Source organism: Ornithorhynchus anatinus, chromosome 11, assembly GCF_004115215.2.
Source record: "Ornithorhynchus anatinus isolate Pmale09 chromosome 11, mOrnAna1.pri.v4, whole genome shotgun sequence".
In the NCBI taxonomy this organism is placed as follows: Eukaryota; Metazoa; Chordata; class Mammalia; order Monotremata; family Ornithorhynchidae; genus Ornithorhynchus; species Ornithorhynchus anatinus.
Window position 1 is genome coordinate 6,259,370 of NC_041738.1, and position 14,865 is coordinate 6,274,234.

Sequence of the window (14,865 nt, forward strand, 5' to 3'; positions counted from 1 at the left end):
AGGAAGGAAGAAAGGAAGGAAGGAAAGAAGAAAGGAAGGAATGGATAAAGGAAGGAAGTCAGCATAGCCTAGTGGAAAGAACACAGGACTGGAAGTCAGACACTTGGGTAAAAATCCCTGCTGTGCCCCTGGCTTGCTGTGTGAACCTGGCCAAGCCATTTGACTTATTCGTGTTTCAATTTCCTCATTAAAAATGATAATAATAAAATAATAATAATGATTATGGTATTAAGTGCTTACTAAAGCCAAGCACTGTACTAATCGCTGGGGTAGATACAAGTTAATCAAGTCCCACATGGGGCTCACAGACTAAGGCGGAGGGAGAACAAGTATCTAATTTTCATTTCACAGTTGAGAAAACTGAGGCACAGAGAAGTGAAGTGACTTGTCCAAGGGCACACAACAGGTAAGTGGCAGAGCCAGGATTAGAAGCCAGGTCCTCTGACTCCCAGATCTGTGCTCTTTTTACTAGGCTATGGTGCTTCCCAGTGTAAAATGAGGATTTATCCTTGTTCCTCCTGAAAAGAAGGGAGGAGGGAATGGCAACTGGTGCTTTATCACTGTTTTGCTTGTAAAATTCAGCTATATTCCGCCTGAATCCGGGGTGAGGACTGGGGACAACCTGAGTCATTGTTTTTAGAGAAGCAGTGTGGCTTAGTGGAAAACGCACAGGCCTGGGAGTCAGAGGACATGGGCGCTAATCCCGGCTCCCCGACTCGTCTGCTGTGTGACTTTGGGCGAGTCACCTTCTCCGTGCCTCAGATACCTCATCTGTAAAACGGGGATTAAGACTATGAGCCCCACGTCGGACAACCTGATTACCTCGTACCTACCCCAGTGCTCAGAACGGTGCTCGGCATATAGTAAGCACTTAACAGATACCATCATTATTTTTATTGGCGGGAAGGTGGAAGGCTGTGGGGTCTCCTCTGGAGACTTCGAAGATAAGGACAGACTTCTGCCTTCCCGTGAGAGCTCGACGGGAGCCCTGATCAGAGGCAGGGGGATGGACTCGTTGACCTTTTCTTCCATCTCATTTCCCCCATCCCCCGGTACAGTGAGCGTCAGAGTTTGGAAGTTTGTGCAGGAGATTGTAGGCGACCTTTGCTGATGTCCGGACGCCATCTAGTGGGAACAGGGCGATGATAATAATAATAATAACAATAATTATTATTATATTTATTAAGCCCCCATGATGTGCCAGGCACTATACTACAGCGCTGGGGTGGATACAAGCAAATTGGGTTGGACGCAGTCCCTGTCCCACGTGGAGCTCGTAGTCTCGATCCCCACTCTACAGGTGAGGTAACTGAGACACATAGAGAAGTTGAGTGACTCACCCAAGGTCACCCCGCAGACCAGCGGCGGAGCCGGGCGCTCCGCACACAGTAAGCACTCAGTAAATACGATCGGATGAAGGCCGGGCGTTTTTGATGGGCTTTTCTTTAGTGTGGCCTTTCGGGAATCAGAATGGAAGCAGCCACGCAGAGGCATGGAAGCAGTGTGGCCTGCCGGAAAGAACCCTGGCTTTGCTACTTGCCCACTGTGTGACTCTGTGCAAGTCACTTGTTTTCTCTAGTCTTGGTTTTCTCGTTTGTAAAATGGGGTTTAAAGTCCTGTTCTCCCTCCCCCTTAGACCGTGGGTCCTGTGTCATATTGTCCTCTCCCAAACAGTTTACAGTGCTCTGCATACAGTAAGAGCTCAATAAATACCATTGATTGATTGATTGATCGGATGGTTTCCCAACCCCCCCATCCCCCGCCCCCTAAAAACAATATCAAGGTTAAAGGAGACTTAAGGGGCCTGATTTATCCAGATCGACTGCCATATATACAGGACCCCAAGTAGATGGAGAATTTCTATACCTTTTGGTCAACACCCTCCTCCAACCCGGGGTCTTTCTTGCGGTGCTGCCGATGTGGTGGTCTCCACCTGACTTTCTAAGGGTAGGAGGCGGGTGGGTCTGTGGGGTGGATCCCGGGGAGAGTTGCCCAAGCCGGCACTTCCTCACCGTCCACGCTAATGGAGACCACGGAAGTTGCTGTCCGGCAGCCGGTCCGCCGTGGAGACGGAGGGCCCCGAGACCATCAGTCCGTCTCTGATGAATCCCTCACCTCTCTGGTCTCCTCTTTGCTGCTGATTTGGGCCAGCACTGCAGCAGCCATAGCCATAGGTCAGGGAGCTGGCATCTGATAATCGCATCGGCCAGAGAACTCGATTATGCCCAAATTCCATTTCTCTGGGGCGCCAGCTGGGGACAGATATGCACACACGACAGGCCCCTCCTCCAGTTCTCGGAAATGCCAGTGGATGCGCTTGTGGCTTCCAAGGTGTGTGGAGAAGTGTACCAGGAACTGTCGAAGGCACCACCCGCCCCAACTATTCCGGTTAAAGTTGCCTTCTGGTATCCTCTCAGAATTAGGGCCTGTCTCTCCTGACTGACCCCTAGCTCACTCCGCCCCGTAAGCCTGGTTCAGTCAGTCAATCAGTCGGGTTGGTTGAGTGCTTACGACGTGCAGAGCTCTGTACCAAGCGCTTGGAAGAGTACAATATTAATGATGTGTACATATCTATAATTTTATTTATTTAGAATGATGCTACTGATGCCCGTCTACTTGTTTTGATATCTGTCTCCCCCCTTCTAGACTGCGGGAGCCTGTTGTGGGCAGGAATTGTCTCTATTTGTTGCTGAATTGTATTTCCCAAGTGTCTTAGTAAGTGCTCTGCACAGAGTAAGCGCTCAATAAATACGATCAAATGAATGAATGAATGAACAATGAACAGACACATTCCCAGAAAAGGAGCCATTCCCCCGCCAACCCCAACTCCGCAACACACACACACACACACACTCAGCCTAACCACTTCCTTCCCCTCCTTCTCTTTGTAGCACCACTCAGACCACCTCTTCCAGGAAGCTTTCCATGATTAACTCCATCCATTCTCCTATTCATTAGCTCAAACTGCGTCCTACCCTCTCCCCTCCTCTTGTTCTAGTAAGCGTGACGTATTTATTTTGATAGCGTGTTTGTCTGTTGTCAATCAACCAATAGAGCTCCCTTGTAAGATTGTAAGATCCCTGAGAGGGGGGATCAGTCTATTCTGAAAATTACTCCTGGTGTCCAGTTCAGTGCTGGTCTGCTCTGTGGGCTCAATAAATACTTGTCGATGACGACTCTAGACTGTAAGCTGGTGGTGGGCAGGGAATGGGTCTGTTGTATTGTTATATTGTACTCTCCCAAGCGCTTAGAACAGTGCTCTGCAGCACCGTGGTCTGGTGGATAGTGGATGGAGCACGGGCCCGGGAGTCAGAAGAACCTGGGCCTTAATCCCGGCTCCGCCGCTTGCCTGCTTTATGAAAACCTTGGGCAAGTCACTTCACTTCTCTGTGCCTCATTTCCCTCAACTGTAAAATGGGAATTAAGACTGAGCGTGGGACATGGACTGTGTCCAACCTGATTAGATCGAATCTACCCCGGTGCTTAGAACAGTGACTTGCACATAGTAAGCACTTAACGAACACCATAAAAAAACTAGTAAGTGCTGAATAAATACAACCGATTGACCGGTTGATTGATGACGATGATGCGGATGGTGGTGATGATGAGTCTGGGTCAGTGGCTTTGTTAATGAGCTAGTCTTGGGTTTGTGTTCTTTGGTCTGCAGAAGGCCAGAGCGGTGGTAGGTCTTCCCACAGATATTCTGGGAAACTCATTTCAACTGCCCATGCCTTATCTGGGGCAGAAGGATGGGAGCTCTGAGCCTGGGGGAATCTCCCCGTTTCCCTACCAAGATGGTGGTCCACGATCCCCTCCCGGACAACTGTTACGTGACTTGAACTGTGCAATGGGGAGTACTTGGTTTAAATGGTATATGTTAAGTGCTTACTATGTGCTAGGCACTGTATTAAGTGCCAGGGTAGATACAAGCTAATTGGGTTAATGCAGGCTAATCAGCAGAAGCATGGTTTAGTGGATAGAGCACAGGCCTGGGAGTCAGAAGGTCATGGGTTCTAATCCTGGCTCCACCAAATGCCTGCTGTGTGAACTTCCTCATCTGTAGAAAATGGAGGTTAAGAGTCTGAGCTCAGTGTGGGACAGGGACGGTGTCGAACCTGACTAGCTTGTATCTACCCCAGTGTTTAAAACGGTGCTTGGTACACAGTAAGTACTTCACAAGTACCATTATTATTATTATTATTATTATTATGTGTTTGGACACAGTCCACATTCCACATGGGGCTCGCAGTCTCATTCCCCATTTTGCAGAGGAGGGGACTGAGGCACAGAGAAGCGAACGGACTTGCCCAAGCTCATACAGTGGACCAGCAGCGGAGCCAGGATTAGAATTCCAGGTCCTTCTGACTCCCAGGCCCGTGCTCTATCCTCTAGGCCACAGTGCTTCTTGTTCGAAAAGTACTGCCGTCTATTTGGATGGAGGCAGAAGAATCACCTGAAATGTAGGACCGGATAGGGCAGAGAGCTTCATCTAGTCTAAAGAGACTGGGGCCTGAGATTAGGAGATTCTGGTTCTATAACCTCAGGGCCTCATTGTCCTCATCTGCAAAATGGGGATAATAATGTCTACCCCTTCTGCTTCACAGAGATATTGGCAGGACATTATAAGTAATGCGGAAATGCTTCGTATGAAGAGAAAGGAGCTACAGATTCTAAAGGCTGGGGGACCCAGTGTCGGTGAACCAGCTGGATTAGAAGCTTTAGTCATCCTTCTTCAATAGGTTAATCCATCTCCAGGCGGGTGGAAAACAAACAACCCAACCCACAACAAAACCATCCCTTACCCCCTGCTGAGCAGCAAGTCCTGGGGACTCTGTGGGTTTTCTGAAAATGGTTTCTATAGACACCAGGTGACACAACACCCAGTCCCAACCCTGACCCTCTGGGCCGAAGGTCTCTCAAACAAGGTCGACCCAAAGGAAATAGCACCGGTGTAAATCCAGCCACCCGGATTTGGATTTAACCTCCCTGGGCGGTATTACTCCGGTGCTTTCCTCGGAGGGCAAAAAAAAGCAAGGAGGACAAAGGCTATATTTTAAGGGCACAGTTCAAGAAAGCCTAAAACAACGTTACATCCCAGCTGAAAACGGGGAGGTCTTTGTCGACGGTAGGCCAACAGGGCGGAGTGTTAACAAGGAAGGAGAGGCTCTTTTATGAGCAAATGCTCCTTAAGAAATGAGACAAGGCAGCAAAAGGAAAACAGTTCCAGGTGCCGCAAGGATCACACAATCCTCTACTAGAAAGGCCACTTTTGGTGTGTCACAGTGGGATTGGGACTGGCCTTTTCAGTCACACACGCACTCAGGTGAACTTTACCTACAGTGACACCTCGGTCGTATGCGAAGGACAATTATGTATAAGGAATGAGTTACCCCGGTGGCACCCACATAAATTATCCAGATAATTTAATTTACCAGACTATGAAAAACTCCATAGACCTGGGAGTCAGGGAACCTGAACACCATCACCTTCCTGCTGTGTCATCCTGGGCGAATCACTTCACCTCTCTGCACCTCAGTTTCCTCATCTCTAAAATGGGGATTAAATGCCTGTTCTCCCTCCTACTTAGTCTGTGAACCCCATGTGGGACAGAGACTGCGTTTGACCTGAAATACTTTTGAATGAATGAATGAGGAGAGAGAAAATTGGGCAGGATGAACGATAGGTCCGGTCCTGTATTAAAATGACGGAATTTATTAAGCAGTTACTAAGGCATACCCATTCCATTCCCAGCTTGGGCAGTGGCTAGCAAATGGAAAGCAATCTGCCGCAAGTCAAAACTCCCCTGTGTTGGTCAGCAGTAGCATGGGGGAGAGTAGAGGGCAGAGATTCAAGTTTACTGCACAGAAGAAGGCAGTGGTAAACCACTTCCATATTTTTACCAAGAAAACTCTATGGATCCACTACCAGAACAGGTGGAGGTGGGACATTGTGGGAGAGATGGGTCCATGGAGTCGCTATGGGTCGGAGATGGCTCGACAGCGTAAGACAAGACAGATAGTGGGTTGGATGCGGGATTATCATATTGGAGATAGTCGCTGTCCCACATGGGTCACCCATTCTAAGATGGAGGGAGAACAGGTATTTTAACCACATTACTTACGCTGGAAACCCCAAGCAGGACAGAGACCGTGTTACTGGACTCCTGCGAGATCTCGGGCAAGTCACTTAACTTCTCTGTGCCTCAGGTCCTGTAAAAGGAAGATTCAATACCACTTCTCCCTTCTTTGTAAACTGTGGGCTCCTTGCCCAACCTGATTATCTTTTATCTACTCCAGTGCTTAGTACAGTGCTTAGCACATAGTAAGTGCTTACAAAATACCACTATCTTCAATATACAGATAAAGAAACCGGGGCACAGAGCAGTTAAGTCACCTGCCCAAGGTCACAGGGCAGGCAGGTGGTAGAGACAGGTTTCCCGACTCCCAATCTCAGGTGACCACGTTTTTTTTAATGGTATTTGGTAAGCGCTTACTATACGCCAGCCACTGTACTGACCCCTGAGATAGATACACAATAATCAGATGGACTCAATCCACGTCTCACATGGGGTTCAAAGTTTAAATCCCCATTTTACAGATGAGATTACCGAGGCACAGAGAAGTGACGTGACTTGCCCAAGGTCACACAGATTAGAAGTCTTTTCTGACTCCCAGGTCCTGGCTCTAACCACTAGGTCTTGCTGCCTCTCCGGTCTTTGGTACCTAAGGGCGAGGGCAGAATGGATGAGGAGATCAGGTCTGCGGCCAGGACTTCCCCACCCCCACAGTACTTAAGGTACGTAACTTTGAATTATATATTATAAATTATTCATATTAATATCTGTCTCCCCCTAGACTGTAAGCTCGTTATGCTAATTCTGTTGTATCGTACTCTCCCAAGTGCTTAGTATAATGCTCCGTACATAGTAAGCACTCAATAAATACCATTGATCGGTTGAATGATTAACCAACCCTATATCTGGTGTTTCTACGTCCAGCCTCCAACCCAGACCACAAACTTTTCCAGGATATTCAGTGTCCTGTGGTGGGTGGGGGCGGTTGGGGAAGGAGAAGTGAGAATCTGATCTTTAGAATAATAATCATGGTATTTGTTAATCAATCAAAGGTCTTTATTGAGCACTTACTGTGTGTAGAGCACTGTGCTAAGCACTTTTTCTCTAGGGTATTTGTTAAGGCTTACTGCGTGTCAAGTCCTGTTCTAAGCGCCGGGGAAGATACAAGTTTGACAGGGTCGTCACCGTCCGGGTCCTACATGGGGCTCGCCGTCCAAATAGGAGGAACTGGGATTTAATCCTCATTTTACCAATGAGGAAACTGAGGCACAGAGGAGTTAAGTGGCTTGCCCAAGGTCACACGGCAGGCAATAAGCAGAGCTGGGAGTAGAATACAGGTCCTCTGTCTTCCAGGCCCATGCTCTTTCCCTTAGCCAAGCTGCTTCCCATTCTCACTTGGGAGAGTACAGTACAACAGAGTTGGTAGACAGGTTCCCTGCCCACATTTAGCGTCCAGATACCTACTATGTGCCAAGCACTGTGTCAAGCCTTGAGATAGTTACAATATAAATAGATGGAGCTCACAGTTTAAGTGGGGAAAGGAGAACTGGCATTCAATTCCCATTTTACGTTTGAGGAAAATGAGGCACGGACTTGTGCAAGGTCACCGGGCCGGGATTAGAACCTGTGTCTCTGTCTCCTGGGTCTTTCCTCTAGGCCACAGTGCCTAGGGGTTACCATGTCTGGTTACCATGACAGCAGGCCTTCCTTCCTGGAAGCCCCGTGTTTATTGGTAACCAGGTGGCAAGGTGAGTGGAAGTTAAAAGTTAAACAAGGAGAAATTCTTTGAGCGAAATGAACGCTTACGTGATAGGGCCCTCCCCGGTCGGTCTCGGCCTGGGAAGGGAGGAGGGGCCATTATGGTGCAGAATTTCTTTGGTGGCATCTGTCCATTGCCATAGCAACCAGACCCGGCCTCTCCTTCCGCCAGAGACGGGGTGGAGACGGTTTATTTAGCTCAGGAGAACGAGGAACAAGATTTCAGACTCAACTAAAGTTCAGCTCCTCAACCCGCAGCCGCCCTCAGCCCCCGTCACCCCCACTCCTGCCTCGGTCCCGCCGGTCCCCAGCCCGGGTTCCTGGGCCAGGCTGCAGCCCAGGATGGGCTGCCACGCCAGCAAGACCACCAAAGTGGTGGAAGCGTTGCAGAAGCCAGGAGACCCCCCTCAGGAAGGGGCAGAGTCGAACGCAGAGCCCGTGGAGGAGGCCGCCCACAAGCCGGATGACACGGTGAAGGATGGAGTCGTAGAGAGAGAGACCTGAGCCTGGGGGGGAATCTGCGTCCCAGGTCCAGACATTCCCTTCTGCCCCGACCCCAAGCCCATCCTGACCGTCCTCTGGTCAAGGGGAGAGCGAGCCGCCTTCACTCTGCCGACGCCGGACAGTCTGCCGACCGGGAACATCACCGGGACGGACAAAATCGCCGGACAGACCGGGTAGCCTTCGTGGACTGTGGGCTCCAGGAACACCCTGCCGGGGGGTTCTACGTCACCTTTCCCGAAGCGAGCTTATCCCAGCCGACCCCTATTTCTGAAAATGCTTGTCAGGCTTGAAGTAAGTCTTTGCTGGCATGCCGACACCCAGTGACTCTTACCCTGAAATTGCCAGACGAGATCGAACGCTGACTTTCAATAATAATAATAACAACACTACTACTATTATTATTACTACTAATAATAATGACTGTCGTATTCGCTCAGTGTCTTCAATAATAATTATTGTGTCATCTGTTTAGCATTGAATCCGCTCCCATCACTGGGGATGTTTACAAGATAATCAGAACGGACACAGTGCCTTGTCCTCTCTTGGGGTTCACAGTCTGTGGGGGAAACGGGTATTTGATCACCATTTTACACGAGAGGAAGCTGAGGCACAGAGAAGTTAAGCGACTTGTCCGAGATCACACAGCAGGCGAGTGGTGGATCCGGGAGATCCTTCCTTCCTCCTTCCACTGAGGCCATACTTTCTTTTATCAATCTTTAAATGAGGTTAATTAGCCATTCTAGGGGAAACACAGTTTTTTGTGTGTTTTGAATATCATCAAGTTGAAACGTAAAAGAAACCGATGGATTGTAGCAGTGATCGCAGCAAAATTCCGTAGAAATAGTTGAGAGGTGGGGCGGCTTTGAACTCTAGTGACGGGGAGAGAGAAAGAAACGGGAAATACATAAGCGTTCTCTATCACGTCATCTCTGGAGGGCGTCCCGGACTCTCCTATTTGCGTATCTCATTATCCCTCGATTCTGTCAGTTTGAACTCTTTAGCATCTGAGCAATCTGCCTCCAGACTCCAAAACCATATCTCTGTTTACTAACATGTCTGTCAGTTTTTTTTTAAACTCGCCTCCAGAAACATTCTAATTCGAAATCAAATAGACATGTTTGCAAATAAATGTTGACAGAACAAATGTGAGTGGCAGAAGATGTGAGTTACGATTAGTGGCATCTTTGGGGCAGGAAAAACCCTCCCATCATTTGCATTTATGACTTGGTAAAGTGATATGCTCCTACCATCCCTCTCCCGGTGATTTTCCCACCCCAGCCTAGGGGGTTGTTTCACAAACCACCCTGAAGAACTCAAACCCAAGGCAAGAAAAATTAATGAGAAGTCAAAATCGTTACTCATCGGTGATCTCATTTACCTTGACCACAGCTCCCTAAGTCAGAGAAGGATTTTTTTCTCCCCATTTGGCAGAAGGGGAAAACTGAGGCCTCTGGGGGTTAAAAGAGTTGCTTAAAGTTACACTGCAGGCAGAAGCAGGAGTAGAATTCAGGAGTCCTGGATCCCAGTCCCACACTTCTTCCACCTGACTCTCTTGGGAGGCTAACAGAGGACGAGATTTCAGGAGAGAGAACATTTTCTCCTGACCCCTCTGTACAAGACCAGAATACAAGGCCTGCGCTGCACATCTTGACCGTCCTTGCTGGGTTCTCTCCATCTCTGGAGTGTGCCAGGTGACTCCCTTTCGCTTCCGTTCAATTCCTCCTTTCACGGAGCCAACCCAGAAATCAGAGCCACGGTCCTTAAAATCTGAGAATGCCCAGCCATGAAAGAGACCTTCAATTCGTCATGGCATTTATTAGGTGCTACTTATGAGCCAAACATGGACAAAATAGAAGGTGTTCCTTCTTCTCAGAACTCAGATCTCTTCTTGTTGTGGGCAGGGGCACATGTTTTCTGAAGAATTTTAGCATATGCCTGCCCGGAGAGAGGGGATTGATTCGTATAACCTCTAGAAGTCCTTATCAGGTCCAGAATGACATGATTCTCGTTTCTCGGGGTGGGGTGGGCCCTGGGGGAGGGGGGAGGGTATATGGATGTGTGTGTGTGTGTGTTTGTGTGATGTGGTGGGGAGAGGACAAAGAAAAACATTAGTGCAACTAGAGTTAGCCAGTAGGATGAAGTTGGGATTTCTAATTGATGCCGTGAAAGGTTGAGTCAGAGGAGAATCCTGTCCCAAAGTGTGGTTGCAGGCTACTCCCCCTCCTCTCAAGCCCTGAAGATCCATCCCTACATCCTCATGGGGAACTCGAGAGGGAAAATCCCCCAACAGGCCACTGAGTCTTTGGTCCACAGGCACAGGGTGGGAGAGCCTTTGTTGGGTTTCTTCTCTACCACAACCATCAATCAATCAATCAATCAATTGTATTTACCTCAGTCTTGTCTATCTCATCACTGACCCCAACCCACATCCTCCCTCACGTGGCTTGGAACGTCCTCCCTCCACAAATCTGACAGGCAATTGCCCCCCCCCCCCAGCCCCTGCTTCAAGCCTTATAGAAAGCATTTCCAAGAGGTCTTCCTTGACTAAGCCCCCCTTTCCTCTTTTCCCATTCCCTCCAGGATTGCCCTGACCTGCTTCCTTTATTCACTCCCCCTCCTGGACCCATAGCAATTATATCCATATCTGCAATTTATTTATTTTCACATTTATCTCCCGCTCTAGACTGCAAGCTAGAAAGGGCAGGGAATGTGACTACCAACTCAATTCTGTTGTACTCTCCCAAGTGCTTAGTACAGTGCTCTCCACACAGTAAGCATTCAATAAAAACGATTGACTGTATGGCGTGCTAAATGTGTGCAGAGCACTGTACTAAGCACTTGGGAGAGTACAACAGAATTGAGTTTGTAGTCACGTTCCCTGCCCACAAGGAGTTTACAGGGAAGAGGGGGTGGCAGACATGAATATAAATGGTGGCCACTCTGGAAATGCACCAAAATATAGTTGAAGGCAGCCAATGGACTGTGGCAGGCCAAGCGATTCATTTATTTATTACATATCTGTAATTTTTTTTATTTCTATTAATGTCGGTCCCTTTCCCTAGACTATAAACTCTTTGTGGGCGGGGAATGTGTCTGATTATTGTTACGTTGCACTTCCCCAAGTGTTTAGTACAGCGCTCTGTACACAGTAATCTCTCAACGAATCAAGTAATCATATTTATTGAGCACTTACTGCATGCAGAGCACTGTACTAAGCACTTCAGAGAGTATAATGTAAAGCAGCGTGGCTCAGTGGAAAGAGCACGGGCTTTGGAGTCAGAGGTCATGAGTTCGAATCCCAGCTCTGCCACTTGTCAGCTGTGTGACTCTGGGCAAGTCACTTCACTTCTCTGTGCCTCAGTTACCTCATCTGTAAAATGGGGATTAAGACTGTGAGCCCCATGTGGGACAACCTGATTCCCCTGTGTCTACCCCAGCGCTTAGAACAGTGCTCTGCACATAGTAAGCGCTTAACAAATACCAACATTATTATTATTATATGTTCCCTGCCCACACCGAGCTGAAAAGCAGAACTCCTCAGCTGGGGAGGGAGGAAGAAAGGAGTGGGACTGAGACATCAATCGATCAATCATATTCCTCGAACACTTTCTGTGTACAGAGCACTGTATTAAGTGCTTAGGAGAATACGATCTAACAGAGTTGGTAGTCATGTTTCCTGCCCACGAGGAGCACTTAATTGGCGGAGAAAGGCATTAAAATCAATTAAAGAAATCTAAACAAGTGCCGTGGGCTTGAGGCATTCTTTACTGAATTCTGGCAGGTCAGGGGACTGGAAATAGGCTTTAATTTTCCTAGATAATTAGGTATTTTTCTCTCACTTTAATGGAAATTCAGTCAGGAATGGAATTATGGGCAGTAAAGGCCATTTGTTCTCTCCTGTCCCCCTTCCTTCTGCCCCCTACAGAGAATGTGGTGGATCCTTTGCAACTCAGCAACATCGATCTGTCCGACTGTCTCTCTTTCTTCCCTCCACAGCCCTTCAGGCTTGGAATGCTCCGGTCACATTACTAAAGCGAAACTAAGAAGGCTCCGGGCAGCTTAAAGTTAAGAATTCCTGCCCCCTTGGACTAGATGCCTTTTTAATGAAATGCGAGGTCTCTGCAGGCCGCTTCCCGGCTAGGCATTCTTCCTCTAGCCCTGGCTGCCCCGTGCATGCTCCAACTTGCCTGGATGTTAACAGGAAAAGGTTTTTGGTTTCGCCTGGGACCTTCTGGGCCCCTCAGCCGGGATGACTAAGCGAACTTCACCTTTCTTCCTTCAAACCCGGGCGACCGTCCCGGGGCCCTGGGTAGAATGGGCTTTCAGCGCCTCGCAAAACTTCCACCCCGAAAGACAAATGGTAAAGGGAGGTGGCCGTTTCAGGATCTGGGCCGTTGGTCTCGGCGGCTAGCAGGCTCCAGCTGCTCATCGTGTCTCTCAGAAACACCGAGTTTTCATTTCGAATGAAGGGAACAGAAAGGGGGACGGGATTTTAGGGCGAGAGGAAGTGATGGAGTTTCATTAGCTTTAACAGGTCAGAAAGTTCAGATCTGGACTCTCTTCGGCTCCGGTTGGGGCATTTGGGGTTTGCCGGGGTGCTGAGATGAGTATGGGACACAGTCCAATTTGCCCCCACGGAGTGGGTACTTACACTACACTACTTCCCCGGTGGTGTGCGCTCAGTAAATATGATCGATCCATTGACTGATCGATTCTCCATTTTGCGGATGAGGGAACTGAGGCACAAAGAAGTTAAATGATTAACCCACCTTCGCACAGCAGACAAGTGGTGTGATCGGAACCCAGGACCTCTGACACCCAGGCCAGTGCTCTTTCCTCTAGGCCACACTTCTTCTGTAATATCACGCTAATATCACAGGGAAGCACTTGACTGCTGTGTGACCTTGGGCAAGTCATTTAATTTCTCTATGCCTCAGTTTCCTCAACTGAAAAATGGGGACTCAATGCCTGCTCTCCCTCCTCTTTAGATTGTCAGCCCCATGTGGGTCAGGGACTCTGTTCAAGCTGATTAACCTGTTTCTACCTCAGTGCTTGGAAGAGTGCTCGATACATAGTAAGTGCTTAACAGATATCATCATAATAATAATAATAATAATGATACCTGGTGCGGAGGAAAGAGCAGAGCTCTACGAGTGGTGAAAGTTGGGTTCAAATTCAGATTCTGCCAGTGGCTTCCTGTGTGATTTTGGACAAGTCATTTACCTTTTCGGTGACTCAGTTTCCTCATCTGTAAAACAGAAATAATAACGCCTACCTCTTCCAGTCTCAGAGGGATGAGAGGAAGATCACATGAAATATGAAAGGCCGCCCAGCCTAGTGGAAAGATCAGGGGTCTGGGAATCAGAGGACCTGCGTTCTAATATTGGCTCTGCCACTTGTTTGCTCTGAGACCTTGGGCAAGTCACTTCACTTCTCTGTCCCTCAGTTACCTCATAAGTAAGACGGGGATTAAGACTGTGAGCCCCACCTGGGACAACCTGATTACCTTATATCTACCCCAGTGCTTGGCACATAGTAAGCACTTAACAAATACCATCATTATTATTATTCTCTGTGCCTCAGTTCCCTCATCTGCAAAATGGGCAGCAATACCTGTTCTCTCTCCTACTTCAACTGGGAGCCCCCTCTGGGACCTGATTATCCCAAATGGATATTATGGGGTAGATACAGGGCTTAGTACAGTGCTTGAAACATAGGAGGCACCTAACAGATAATAAATTAGGATTATTAAGGCAATAGCGCCCAACCCTAGAAAGCTACCAAGGCTCTGTCCAGGACACAGAGGTCATCGAGTGGCTTCCACCAGACGGTAAACTCCATTAGGACGGGGATCGAGTGCTTCCGGGGTGCAGAGCATTGTACCAAGCGCTTGGGAGAGCACAGCGCGGAGTTGGCAGACACATTCCCTTGCGACTTCTTTTTCCTTCCCTCCCAGATTACCCAATCGCCCTCTTCCAGGACTTTCACCCTCTGGTCACAGAGCTCACCTCGTTCCTCCTCCCCTCTCAACTCTGTTGCGCCGAGATCACGGCAAGAGGGGTGATGAGGCAAAAATCAACGGATGCGATTGAGGGCCTTGAAAAACATGGAATCCAGATGAGGACTGCGTTCTGTCATTAGATGGCAGCAAACCTCCCTCCTTGCCTGCAAAGGACATCAGAAAAAATCCACAGAGCAATTTCATGTAGCCAGAAACTTGGGAATCCCCGGGACCTGGGACCACATTTTCTCAAAGGGGCCAGAAATTAGGGCCGGCACGGGCCACGTTCGTCGCGGATTCTCCAGTTTTGCTTTGCCTGGGTCCAGCGGCAAAAAAGATGTGTGTAAAATCAGAGCAGCCCCGTTCCAGTGTTAATGGTTGGCAAAAGGTCCCAGTTTGGGGGTGTGGCTCCTATTAAATGAGTCGTATTTGGGAGAAAATGTGCAATTGGTCAGGCGGTGTGTTCCCGGCAAGCCCAGAGACACTGTTACTGCTAATAACCTGTTAGCTCACGGTGGGCAGGGAAAGC